This window comes from Natator depressus, chromosome 4, assembly GCF_965152275.1.
Source record: "Natator depressus isolate rNatDep1 chromosome 4, rNatDep2.hap1, whole genome shotgun sequence".
Taxonomy (NCBI): domain Eukaryota; kingdom Metazoa; phylum Chordata; order Testudines; family Cheloniidae; genus Natator; species Natator depressus.
Genome location: NC_134237.1, coordinates 91,639,196 through 91,653,489, shown reverse-complemented (window position 1 = coordinate 91,653,489; position 14,294 = coordinate 91,639,196). Strand labels below are relative to the sequence as shown.

At 42.3% G+C, this 14,294-nt stretch overlaps 1 protein-coding gene across 2 annotated transcripts in view; it reads right to left on the bottom strand.

Annotated features, from left to right (window-relative positions):
• CNGA1 (cyclic nucleotide gated channel subunit alpha 1) overlaps nucleotides 1-3,042 on the bottom strand; it is a 28,234-nt gene extending 25,192 nt beyond the window's left edge. For both annotated transcript variants that reach the window (XM_074951443.1, XM_074951444.1), the window contains exon 1: nucleotides 2,881-3,042. The gene's annotated coding sequence lies outside the window, so the exon portion shown is untranslated. The remainder of the gene's footprint in view (nucleotides 1-2,880) is intronic.
• Between the last annotated feature and the right edge of the window lie 11,252 nt (nucleotides 3,043-14,294).

Below are 14,294 nucleotides of genomic sequence, written 5' to 3'. Positions count from 1 at the left end.
CCTTTGTGTTGTAAGGCTGCACATATGGAGCAGGGCACTGAATCCAAAACAGTGTTAAGCATCTAGCAAACAATATTTGGAGAGACTTTGTGTTATGCTTCAGGAGACAGTTTGTGGTCTCTGTAAGAGCCTTAAAAGTGTTGTGTGGGACATCGTAAGAAAACAGAGGCTTCTTGGATACCAGGCTGGTATATCTAGCTTAGAATTTCTGCAAAAGCTGGTCTGCTGTATATTCCTCTGCTGTTCAGAGAAACAGGACTTTGTGTATATTTCAGTAAATAAATGGATTACACCAACGTTACTCCAACTTCTTGTCACTGACTTCTCATTCAAATGGAACTACCCCATAAGGCTTTTCCAATCGGCCTAAGGGACAATCATAGCAATATAAATCCTGGCCTAGAACTTTTAAAAGGAGCTGTCAGCTGGGGACAGGGAACAAATGGGACTGAAGCATTCCTTCCCCCAAGACACTGGAAGTGAAAAGGGGACAGTAGAGACTCTTCAAACCCTCCCTCACCCTCAAGCACTGGAATTTGGAGGCTTTGACTGAGCCGCATGTTCCCCTAAGATCCTTGGTCTCATACCCACACATCACTCCACAAAAGATACAAATGGGCCAGAATCTATAGAGGCCCTGTGAGTAGGGTTGCCAGGTGCCCTGTTTTTGACCTGAATGGCCAGTCGAAAAGGGACCCTGGCAGCTCCGGTCAGCACTGCTGACTGAGCCATCAAAAGTCCAGTCAGCAGCACAGCAGGGTTAAGGCAGGCTCCCTGCCTGCTGTGGCTCCGTGCAGCTCCCGGAAGCAGCCGGCATGTCCCTGCGGGCCCCTAGGCACAAGGGTAGCCAGGGAAGCTTCACATGCTGACCCCACCCCAAAAGCTGGCTCTGCAGCTCCCGTTGGCCGGGAACCACGCAGTTGCCTGGCTGCGCCTCCACCTAGGGGTCAGAATGCCAGCCACTTCCAGGAGCAGCATGGAGCCAGAGCAGGCAGGGAGCCTACCTTAGCCACACTGCACCGCCGACCTGGACCCACCTGAGGTAAGCGCCGCCTGGCCTGCACCCTGAACCCCCTGCCCCAGGTCAGAACCCTATCCCGCACTCTAAGACCCTCCCAGACCCTGCACCCTCACCTTCACCCCAACCCTCTACCCCTAGTCGTAACCCCCTCCTGCACCCACACTCCCTCCCAGAGCCCACACCCCACACCTCTGCCCCAGCCCTGAGCTCCCTCCCACACCCAAACTCTCTCCCAGAGCCTGTGCCCTGACACCCCCTCACACCCAACCCTTTGCCCCAGCCTGAGCCCCCTTCCACACTCCAAATTCCTCGTCCCAGCCTGGAGCCCTCTCCTGCACCCCAAACCCCTCACCTGTCCCCACCCCAAAGACCACACCCCCAGCCGGAGCAACCACTCCCTCCCACACACCAATCCCCTGCCCCAGCTCAGAGCCCCCTCCTGCACCCTGAAACACTCATTATTGGCCCTACCCTGCAGCCTGCACCCCCAGCTGGAACTCTCACCTCCTTTCACACCCCAACCCCCTGCCCCAGCCCAGTGAAAGTGAGTGAGGGTGGCGAAGAACCAGCAACAGAGGGAGGGGGACTGGAGTGAGTAGGGGGTGGGGCCTCAGAGAAGGGGCAGGGCTGGGGCAAGGGTGTTCAGTTTTGTGTAATTAGAAAGTTGGCAACCCTAGTTCCACTGGTTCAGACTGTGGAGCAACCACTCTGAGGCCTCTTCTTCCCCAGCCTGATAGTTCTGATTAGACTGGTGTGGAACTCCTATGCACAGATGTGGAAAGGACTTGCCCCCCCCATAGTTCCAAATTAGTGGGTCACAATTTGGATCTCAGTAAAGAGTACAGGATCAGGTTGTTTTTCCTGTCTTCAAATTCTATTAGCATTAAAGAATATTTTTGATAATTTCAGATGTGAAGGGCCACATTTTTAAACTCAGAAGCCCAAAATTGTCCTGTAGAAATGACAACACAACTGTCTGCCTATATGTGCCTGACCTGTGAGCGTGGTATTTTTATTGAGCACTTGTGGGTCAAAATCCCTGCCCCACTGAAGTTATGTTAAGCAAAATATTTTTGGACGATATTAATTATGTTAATATAGCTTTTCCTTATTCTCTAGCTACACCAGTTTTGTTAAAATATCATATTAGCACAAACTATCATACTGATTATTATCTTCTAGCCCACTCCACAACAGCAGATTATAATATTTAGGAAGTTAGACTTCAAGGTAATGCAAATGAACTTTTGCTTTAGAAATATTACACAATTATTATCAGGTCATGGACTTCACCAATAATCTGGCTCTATGTATTCTCTTTTTAAAAAGATAAGAGAGCTATGAAGAACGACTAAATGTTCAAACTCTTACTGTTTTTTTTTAAAAAAACTATTTTACCAGTGATAAGCCAAGAGCTTTAGGATGCAAGAAAACAAAAGAGAGCATTATTCGTGTACAGAATTGTAATGAATGGAGGATTAGCAGATCCATCTGCTGTGCTTTTTTACATTAGCCAGTTCTCACTTTCCTATTGGCACAATGGTCCAAATTCACCCCTGCTGTATCTACACTGACTTCAGGGACGTAATGACTTCAACAGAGAAACACCAGGGATTAATTTGGCCCAGTACGTCTATTTGCTTACTTTTAATTATTGAAGAACAACATACAAAATATTCAGTTACATTACATTAAAAAAATGTTACAAAATCTCTAGATTGTTGTTACAAAATCTCTAGATTTTGCCCTCTAGGATACATCTAGAATAAAGCAAATTAAAAAAAAATACCTAAGTGGGGAAAAAAAAGACACCGATATTATTGTTGTCACAAGGGTGTTTTGCTATTGTGGGTGCTTACCTTGGTAATGTAATCTACTCCTAGTAATGATTGCAGTCCTTTAAGTTGTCAGCATTTCCACGCTGAATGTAAACAGCCACAATGAAAATCCAAACATAATCAACATGTCAGGGTATTAATTTCCTTATTACTGAATTTCTTAAATGGGCAGTCTAATGGTACTTCTCTGTATTATTCCAAGACCAGGGCGTGGTCATTAGACAAGGATTTCCTTGACCTAGTGCTGGATTTTGAGATTTAGAGACAGATGAAAGTGACAGTGACAGTCACCTTTATCCCTCACCTGAGCAGAAGCTTATGAATATGCATGGGATTTGACAAAGACTATTGAACAATTCCTGTTCTGAAACTAAGGAAGATATTGGAAAAGTGTTACATAGCAATATTGATTGGTGGTATTTTTGTATTACTTTATTGCAGATTCATACCTTATTATTGTACTAGAGTTTTTCACTGGAATAGGTATGGATTACTGTTTGTTCTTTCATATTTTATCATACAGCCTAGAATAATAATAATTACAGTTTTAGTCAATTTGGAAACTTCTCAGCCAAACTAATACAGCTTTGTAAGGGACTATAATGTTCCCATTGTGATGCTTAAAATACCTGTAAAATGTTTCATATATGTTTACTTCAAAATGTTATTGTTTATAACATCTTTCTTGCCAATTCTAAGAAAAAGTATTATTTTAGCTATCAGAGAGAGAAAAAACTATTAGTAGTAATCTCCTTGCTCTATCTTAGGTTTTGAAAAAGGACAAACTGTGTCAGAAAAGTTTTATGTGTCAGAACATAAAACTGCATCAGAACATAAAACGGCAAAGAATTAATCACAAGCTGACAAGAAAGTATGATTTGTAGTTAAGGCACTGAGATAGATGCCCGGAGATTTGGTTCAGATCCTAGCTTTGCCACAGGTTTCCCTTCTGTCCTTCCCTTAGGGTTCAATTCACAATTTCCCTGAGGGCACTTTGGGTAAGTCTACACTGCAGTATAAGTGGGACTTGAGTCATCTGGGCCTCGGTTAAAGAACCCAGGTCTTGAGCATCTACATTGATTTTTAACCCTACATTAAGAATTTTCTAATCCAGGCTTGAACCTGGGGCTCTGGCATCATAGAACTGGAAGAGACCTCAGGAGGTCATCTAGTCCAACCCCCTGCTCAAAGCAGGACAAACACCCACTAAATCATCCCAGCTAGGGCTTTGTCAAGCCGGGCATTAAAAACCTCTAAGGATAGAGATTCCATCACCTCCCTAGGTAACCCATTCCAGTCTACAGAAGAGAAGAGTGAGGGGGGATTTGATAGCAGCATTCAACTACCTGAAAGGGGGTTCCAAAGAGGAAGGAGCTAGACTGTTCTCAGTGGTGGCACATGACAGAACAAGAAGCAATGGTCACAAGTTGCAGTGGGGGATGACCAACAGTGGTTCCAGAACTTTTGCATAGAGAAAGCTACATTTCTGGAGCTTTGTAAGCAGCTTGCCCCAAGCCTCCAGTTAAAGACACATGCAGGAGGGCAACCATCCTGATCCAGAAATGGGTTACTATAATCCTCTCAAAGCTGGCTATCCCAGACTGCTACACATCATTGCCAACCAGTTTGGTGTTGGAAAGTTGACTGTAGGTAAAGTGGTGGCAGAGGTTTCTGAGGCAATCAGGTTTACCTCAAAGTGGTGGGCATAAAAGATATTTCTGACGTAACTGCTGGCTTTGAAAGAATGGGGTTTCCAAACTGCACCAGCACCACTGATGGGACTCATGTGCCCACAGTTTGCTCTCTTAGTAGCACAAGTACATAAACCTAGTCTGTGGGGAACTTGCTTCTGATGATGAGCTTGGGGGGGGGAGGGGTTGTTTGAAGGCCAGATGAGGGGATTCAGGAAATATTTCTTTCAGGATGGGGTCCCCAGTGAGTATGGGTTGTAGTTGTTTGATGATACCCAGTATGGGTTCCAGTGTGGGGTGGTAGGTGACAACTAGGGGTCTGTGGTCACAGGGGGTTTTATTTCTGTATTGAAGCAGGTTCTATCAGGGTGTTAACATGCCACATCACCTTCAATGGTCCCTTATAATATATGCTAACTACTTATACTACTGCTGGGGGAATTCTGTGCGCTACGCAATGAAGAATTTGGACAGAATTAATGTTCTGCATAGAATTTCATTTTTTCCCCACAGAATTGGTGCAACAGAACTGCTGGCCACCACTTGGGGCTGCTGAACCAAGCAGAGCCCGGCTCTCCAGCTCGCAAATACAGGACACTGCTGGTGGAAGGGGGAGGGAGAGCTGGAGGGTTCCAGGAAGCTGCAGCTCTCAGCACATCTTGAAGGAAAGAGGCAGTGTGCAGGAAACTCCATACAAGCCCCGGATCCAGCATCAAGCTGTTTCTTTCTCTGGATCCCTGAGCTCTGGGGGTAGGGAGTGTGGGTGTGTGCGCTTGCGGGCACCCCACAGCTGGACTCTGGGAAAGGGGGTGTGAGTGTCTGGGCTGGAGGGCGCCCCACAGATGGGCTCTGGGTGGGAGGGGATGCAGGTGTCTTGGCCAGGGGATGGGGGTGCAGGTGTCTGGCTGTGGTGGGGGTGCAGGGGGTGAGGGATGGGGGTGCAGGTGTCTGGCTGTGGTGGGGGGTGCCCCAAAGCTGGGCTCTGGGGGGGTATCTGAGACCAGAAGGAAGAGGTTTCCCCCAAGATGTGCCCAGCTGGCACGTGTGACACACCCAGACTGAGGCACCCAACAAAAACAGAACAGAGAAACAGAAACTGGGTTGTCACAGGGATTTCTTTAACTCTCTACTTCTGGGGGAATCTATTTTGTTGTGTGTATTATTACCGACATACCTGTTGAAAGGTATTTTGAAATAAATTACCAAAATAATTCAAACTGGCGTGATTATATTGTGTTATTTTGACAAATAAAATATGCAGAATTTTAAAATATTGGGCACAGAATTTTTAATTTTTTGGTGCAGAATGTTCCCAGGAGTATTATGCTAAACTATCTGTTTGATTTTGTACGTAGCTGTGATACTTTGAATAATTTCCCCATACCTGAGGAAGAGCTCTGTGTAGTTCAAAAGCCTGTCTCTCTCACCGACAGAAGTTGGTTCAATAAAAGATATTATCTCACCCACCTTGTCTCTGTAATATCCTATCCTGGGACTGACGTGGCTACAACAATACTGCATTTACAAGAACATTGTAGCTATCAGAAACAAACAAAACACCACATATTAGAAACCCAGTAAATTCATAGTTAATGTTATACCCAAATATGCAGATACGCAAAAGGCATCCAGAATATCAAATGAAATCAGATGCAAATCATATGTCAAATTCAGGCAAATTTTCAGGACATAATTTATTGTTGTTTCAGCAAGGCTGAAAATTAATCTTCTATCAAGTTAAATGATTTTTCTTGAATCTTTTATTTAACTGCTCCTGTGCCTATATTATAGAACGTGGTCTTTTATTACTAAAAATATCAAATTTCATGTTGTTTTCATGTTGGTCCACAAGTACTGTGGACAAAATCTATTTGTTTCTTTCTCAACAATTTGGTTATGTTTTATGTAGAGGAATTTTGAATTCCATCTAAAATCCAATGGGGTTATATCTTAACTGAGATAGGGAAGGGTCAGATTTGCTTTAAATATGTGGTTCTGTTCTTGCAAACCCTTACTCCAGTGAGTAATTTTTATTCATGAGTATTTCCATTGGAGTCAATGGGATAATTCCAACTCTTATGAGTAGGGGTTTGCAGGATCAAGCCCTATATTTGCTGAATGACTTGACAAATAGGCACAACTCTGCTCCCTTTTAAGTCAAAATCAGAAATCCCATTAATGTCAGGGAGAGCTCAATTAGTTCCAGTGTTTATACAAGAGTCAGTATTTTCCCATAGGGATTTCTTACATTGTTTTGTATTTGAATCAAGTAACCTTGACTGATGGGAGGAAGATAGAAGCCCTGGATTATGGTTTTATTAGGCTTGCTTTAATCTATTTCCATCTGTGGCTTTGTCAGCTCCTTTATAATTCTTCTCAATCCTATTAAGGCTGTCTCTATTTGCAAGCTCTCATTTACATGACACGTATACATATTTATTTATAAATAATTAGTTTCTGAAAGGAAGGGCTCTGCTTTGTAGTCACAAAGGAAATCAGAAATGTACTATTTTGTTGTAGTTATCTAGGTGGATAAATGCTTAGGTCTTGTCTACACTGTAGGTATGTTTGTTTGTTTTTTGCAAATATTCCCGCCTTTTCCTGGCGCTGGTGCTGTTCCAACAATGGTAGGAGTACCAGTATAGAAAAGCCTCCCGCAGCGCCTAACATTTTTAATCTTATATCATTTAGGCCTTCTCTGAGCAAGATTAGAAACATAAACTTAAAACACAGGCAGCGTCAGAAGCACTGTTTATAGAATCACAATTAATATGTTAAGGTGGCCAGGGTAATATCTGTATCAAGAACAGGAATATTAATATACTACAGGCAGTCATATTTTTCAGCTCTGATAGTCACATCTTAAAGGAGTTTTCATCTATTTATTCAGGGAAGTGAATGAATGACCACAGAAAACTTGAACCTGTGCCATGAACAAACTGTCTTTTACTGAAAATAAAGGGTTAGTAAAGATGATTTTGTATTTTGTAGCATTGCGTTTGTACATGAGATGTAGAACAGAACAGAACTCAATAATACTAGCCAACTCCTTCATTCCTTAGTCAGGAAAAATTTCCATTTGAAGTCAAATGGCAATTTTGACTGAATAACGTCTGCAGGGTTAAGTCCATTTTAAGACAACTAAAGTGTATTTGTAATTCACATAAAAACACTTTCAGCACACATACAATAAAGGGTTCCATTGAGTTTATTGGCATTTTTGTCTTTGACTAAATGAGAGCAGGATTGGAACTAGTATGTAGTTAAATTTAAGGCCTCATGAGTCTAGAACAGACCAGCCTCATGGCTCTTGATTGGTTCCCCGCCATAGATAAACATGAGTGTTCCAGGAAGCGTCCAGGTAAAAGATGGATTTCCTGTAGCTGCTATTTCCTTGGATTGATTTGGACTACACCTCATGAGTCGGACTCTGAGCCTTGGTATTGACTCCAGCCTGGAACCAGACTAAGAATGCTTCCAGTACTCCCAGTCTCAGGTTTGCCCCTGCTCTGACCCTTCATCCTGAGTGCCCTTGCTGGGACCCTGACAGTAAACAAGATAAAATGTTCACTTTAAAAAGGCTTCAGGATGATTCTCATTTTATCTGAACTGCACTGTAATTAATGGTCATAAAATATATTCTACTCCAGCCCCTCAGCTAATCCATTCTTAAAAGTTTCTTGGACCATCTTTTGCATGCCCAAGATGGCCAGCAAACTACCATTTCCTTTTCTTCACACTGATGACAATCTTTGTCTGTTGCCAAATCCACATGCTGATTCTCCTGACCTTCAACATGATATCCAGCAGCACTTGCTCCATTCTTCTTTGGCTCATCTCTAAGAGATTTTCCATTTTCGTAGTCTCCATACGAGTTTCTGCACCATAGGTGACAACAGACAAATGCAGATGTTTTATAATTTCTGCTTCAAGCTAAGTGGCATCCTTAAGAAACTATTTTAATCTGCTGAATGCCCTGTAGCCTGTGTTCATTCCTCTTACTACTTCTCCTTCTTGGTCACTATCTCTGCAAACCATCTCTCCCAGGTAGACATACTCTTCCATATCTTCTGTTGCATTGGCCTTTGTCAAGGTTCCTTCCCCACTCTGAACTCTAGGGTACAGATGTGGGGACCTGCATGAAAGACCCCCTAAGCTTATTCTTACCAGCTTAGGTTAAAAACTTCCCCAAGGTACAAACTTTGCCTTGTCCTTGAACCCTATGCTGCCACCACCAAGCGTGTTACACAAAGAACAGGGGAAGAGACCACTTGGAGACGTCTTCCCCCAAAATATCCCCCCAAGCCCTACACCCCCTTTCCTGGGGAAAGCTTCATAAAAATCCTCACCAATTTGTACAGGTGAATACAGACTCAAACCCTTGGATCTTAAGAACAATGAAAAAGCAATCAGGTTCTTAAAAGAAGAATTTTAATTAAAGAAAAGATAAAAGAATCACCTCTGTAAAATCAGGATGGTAAATACCTTACAGGGTAATCAGATTCAAAACACAGATAATCCATGTAGGCAAAACCTTAAGTTACAAAAAGACACAAAAACAGGAATATACATTCCATTCAGCACAGCATATTTTACCAGCCATTAAACAAAAGGAAATCTAACGCAATTCTAGCTAGATTACTTACTAACTAGCAGAAGTTCTGAGACTGCATTCCTGATCTGTTCCCGGCAAAAGCATCACACAGACAGACAGACCCTTTGTTCCCTGCCCCACTCCAGCTTTGAAAGTATCTTGTCTCCTCATTGGTCATTTTGGTCAGGTGCCAGTGAGGTTATCTTTGCTTCTTAACCCTTTACAGGTGAAAGGGTTCTGCCTCTGGCCAGGAGGGATTTTATAGCACTGTATACAGAAAGGTGGTTACCCTTCCCTTTATTTTTATGACAGCCTTATATTTAGATGTTAAGTATCTGTGCACCAGGTATATTTGATATGGGTCTTTGTCCTCTTGTGATTCATGTGCAGATCTATCTTCCTGCTTGTCTCATTGAGCTCAGGGAGTATATCTCGAAGCCAATTGCAGTCTTTGCTAATAGAACAATATTATCTGCAAATTGTAGATTGTTCAATCATTTCCTGTTAATGTTTAGACTCTTGTCCTACCAGACAAACTCTTTGAAGACTTCTAATACGGCCATAAACCAATATAATGTGACACTTCTGTTCTCTTCTTCCAATCTGGAATGACTTTGAGCTGGACTAACAAATCAATATAAATGTTGTTAAGCAACTTGATATAAGTGGTAGGCACACCTTGTCTCTGCCATGCTTGGAGCACTGTTGAAAGCTTTCTTGTAGTCCATGAAGGTGAGGTATAAGAGGGGTGATTGTATTTTCAATTCTTCTGTGTCACTCCACCCACTATGAGCACATGTTCTCTGACAGAATAGCTCACCTCGTTCTCTTGACTGGTTTGCACCCAGCTGTGCAATCTGTCAGTCAGTGATGACCTTCTTGACATTTTATATGCACATGACATGATAAAGCAATGCACTGGTTGCCACTCTCCACACTGCAAGGACATCATTGCTCTTTTGACATTTAATGAACAATTGGACCAGTTCTAGTAACATCTTCCAGCAGTCAGTGTTTCAACCATGACTCAAAGTGGCCATGGGGATTTGCCCTTTTTTTATGGAGTTGAGCACAGCACTGACTTTTTCTAGATGAACATCTGGCATTTTGACAAGGTTTTCATCAGTGGTGTTCGACCTTGTCAAGGTGGTTGTCTCCTTCTACACAGATTGTGATAAAACTGCTTCAGTATTTTATCAGGATCACGTAACAATCCATCAACTTCAGTTTTCATGCAGGCGACTTGATTTCAACAAGAACCAGCATCTTTCATGCTATTTTTAGTCCACAGCAGTCTCCAGGGCTTACTGTTCATCATTCACAAAACCCCTTGTCACCTACTCACTATTCTGAGGCTACACATAGGATTTGGTGGGGAGACTAAGGGCTTGTCTACACTTAAAACACTGCAGCAATGCAGGGGTACCGCTGTTGTGTTTCAGTGAAGAGGCTATCTAAGCCAACAGGAGAGTTTCTATCATCAGTGTAGGTACTCCCCCTTCCTGAGAGGTGGTAGCAAGGTTAACAGGAAAATTCTCCCATCAACTTAGTGCTGTCTACACCAGGGTTAGTTTGGTTTAACTGCATCATTCAAGGATGTGGATTTATTATACTCCTGAGTGACATAGTTATACCAATCTAATTTCCTAGTGTAGACAGGCTTGAGTCTCAAAAATTTCTTCTATTTTGTAATGTTTGCAGGAAATAGATTGAATAAAATGTAATGAGAGGCTGTTCTCATAATTCCAATCTCCGGAAATTATGAAGTTCTGGAAATCTCACAAGAGGAACTGAACACAAAAGATTTCCAAAATACACATAAATATCTGAAATTTTGTACATGTAAACATCCCTGTTTTTAACTGTAACTTCAGCTTTGAATTTCCTGGAAATTGCTGGGTTATGTTAGTCCATAAATGTTACTGAAACAGTGTTTTTTCTTTTAAAATTACTCTACCTATTAAGCATATTTGTTTATTAGTTTATTCATATAACAATGAACAGACAATACATACAAAAGATGGTGGTTTTAAGAAGATTAATTCCTTCAGACACAATGATAAATAGGCTTGGAAGGATTAAATTTTTATCAGTGTCTGTAAACCTTGATTTCACTGTATACACACAGACAAAAAATATTTCCATTGATAATCTTCTAAATCTACAGATAGGTTTTCAAGCAGCATTTTTCTTATTTTACCTATTAGAGTACAAATCCAGTGATTTAGACTTTTGAATAAGGCTTGTTACAAATGGACAAATGAATGGTGAAAACAGGTATGATTTAAGGATATTTACCTTGTATATTTTGACATGTGATGTTGATAATTTCTATTAATGGTTTATGAAGCTTTAACATTTTGAATCTTAGTGTCTCCTGTCATTAAATAATTGTCTGACCTCCCCCTTATTTCCTGCAACTTAGAACATTTGTTTTGGGTAGATGTGGGGCGGGTGATGGCAGAACATAAAGAAACTGAGAACAGACAAGAAAGAGTGAGGGGTGGTCTACACTGATAAGTTAGGTTGACTCAGCTATATTGCTCTGTGATGTGAAAAATTCACATCCCTGAGCAACATAATTAAGCCGACCTAACCCCCAGTATAGATCAACGGAAGAATTCTTCTGCCAACCTAGCTACCAACCCTTGAAGAGCTGGATTAAATACAGTGATGGGAGAACCCCTCCTATCACTGCACTGTCTACAGTGAAGCACTATAGTGATGCAGCTGCAACTGTGCCACAGCAGTGTTTTAAGTGTAGACATAGCTGTGAAAGACATAGCGAAAAGCAGTCTTGTGCGCACAAAAAATTGTTTCCTGCTATTTGATTCCTTCTGTTTTCAGAGACACAGGACTCTGAATATTCTTTGTAAATAAACAAAACTGCATCAAAGAAAATACCAGACTCTATCAATTTCTACTTCCAAGTGGAATATCCTCAGGGTCCTGAACTTTGAGTAGCCACTTAGGTCAAAAGGGGCAACAGTACCATAATTCTAAATTTCTGTCTTTCAACAATGTTACTGTAATTAAAACTTGGGTCTACAGTAACATCTGACAAAAATATTTCAGAATATTTTTAATTTATATGACTTTACCTTAAAGAAGCTTTAATTTAATAAAGGATCATGGAACTTAATCTCATTTACTACTTTACTTAACTTTCTAGGTTGATTGCATCGAATAATCATGCCAAAGCCTTTAGACCAGGGGTGGCCAACCTGTGGCTCTGGAGCCACATGCGGCTCTTCAGAAGTTAATACGCAGCTCTTTGTACAGGCACCAACTCAAGGGCTGGAGCTACAAGTGCCAACTTTCCAATGTGCCGGGGGGGTGCTCACTGCTCAACCCCTGGCTCTGCCATAGGCCCTGCCCCCACTCCACCCCTTTCTGCCCCCTTCCCGGAGCCTGCTTTGCCCTCGCTCCTCCCCCTACCCCACAAAGCCTCCTGCATGCCACAAAACAGCTGATCAGGAGGCGTTGGGAGGGAGGTGCTGATCGGCGGGTCTGACGGTGGGTGGGAGGCGCTGGGAGCGGGGAAGGAGGGAGCTGATGAGGGCTGCTGACGTATTACTGTGGCTCTTTGGCAATGTACATTGGTAAATTCTGGCTCCTTCTCAGGCTCAGGTTGGCCACCCCTGCTTTAGACAATCGGGATAGATTCCAGTAAGATTAATCATCTTTATTTGAAAGATAATCACCATATATGATGTTGATATCAGTGACAACATGCAAAGGAATATATACTCTAGCTAAAACAGTCTTGGGAATCTGTCTTTGACTTGCCAGGAATCCATCCTTAATTCTCTGTGTTAAAATAGTAGTAGAAGATTGTAGAAAAATTGTATGATATTATTTTGCATTATTTGAGAAATAGTGTGTGATAATCTGAAAGACTGCATAATAATATATACCCAAAAGACGTTCTATGTATGAGAGGGAGAGAGAGAAATTCTCAGTTAATGGAATAAAAATGTTAATTGCCTTTTATATGATGAAGCAAAGAAGTCCTGGAAGGCTTGTTTCGTTAAAGTGTTCACAACTGACTGAAACCAAAACCCAGATTTTGTTCAATGGCAAGCTGTTTTTAGTGTACAAAAATACATTAGGTTTGTGGTGATATATTTATAAATAAAAGGAAAAGTTAAGATTTAAAAGGCAACAAAAGCCATTGTGCAAAGGAAATCATCAGATTTCAAAAGAAAGACAGATGATTTTTAGATACACAACAGTTAGTGAAATAAAAGTAATACAAATGAAGACACTGAGGGTATCTCTACACTACAAAATAAGGTCGATTTTATTTAAGTTGACATCGAGCCTCTGATTTAAGCAAGTCAATTCTGCATGTCCCCACTATGCACATTGTGTTGACAGCGCACATCCTCACTAGCAGGGCTTGCATCAACTCATGGAGCGCTGCACTGTGGGTAGCTAGCCCACAGTGCCTGCAGTCGAGTGGAATGTTGGGTTGGGCTTGCAATGCCTCATGGGACCAAAACATTTGCACAGGTGGCTATGGGAACATGGCATTAGCCTCCCATGATGCACTTACCTCCCTCCCTCGTTCCCTGAAATCAACGGCAAACAAACCAAGCCTTTTTTGTGCCTTTTTTCCTCAGCCTGGGTTACCCCTGCAGATGCCATAGCACAGCAAGCATGAACCCCGCTCAGCTATATACTGTTGTTGTGAATTTTACAAACATCTCACTCTTTATCCTGCAGTATTTGCTCAGCTGAAGCAGGAGCCACCGCACAAAACAGTGTGATGCCATGCGAGCAGCCCTGCTGGAAGCCATGGCGCAGAGCAACTTGCAGATGCTGGCGACAGTTGCGCATCACCTTGACATGATGGAGCAGCACTTCTGGGCCCAGGAAACAAGCACTGATTGGTGGGACCACGTAGTTATTCAGCTATGGGATGACAAGCAGTGCACAAGGCACTTTCATGGAACTGTGTGAAGAGCTTTCCCTAGCCCTGAAGCACAGCGATACTGAAATGAGAGCTGTTCTGACAGCTGGGAAGTGAGTGGCGATAGCTCTATGGAAGCTTGCAATGCCAGACTGCTACTGGTCAGTGGGAAATCAATTTGGAGTGGGTAAATCTACCATAGGATCTGCTGTGATCCACGTTGCCAGGGCAATCA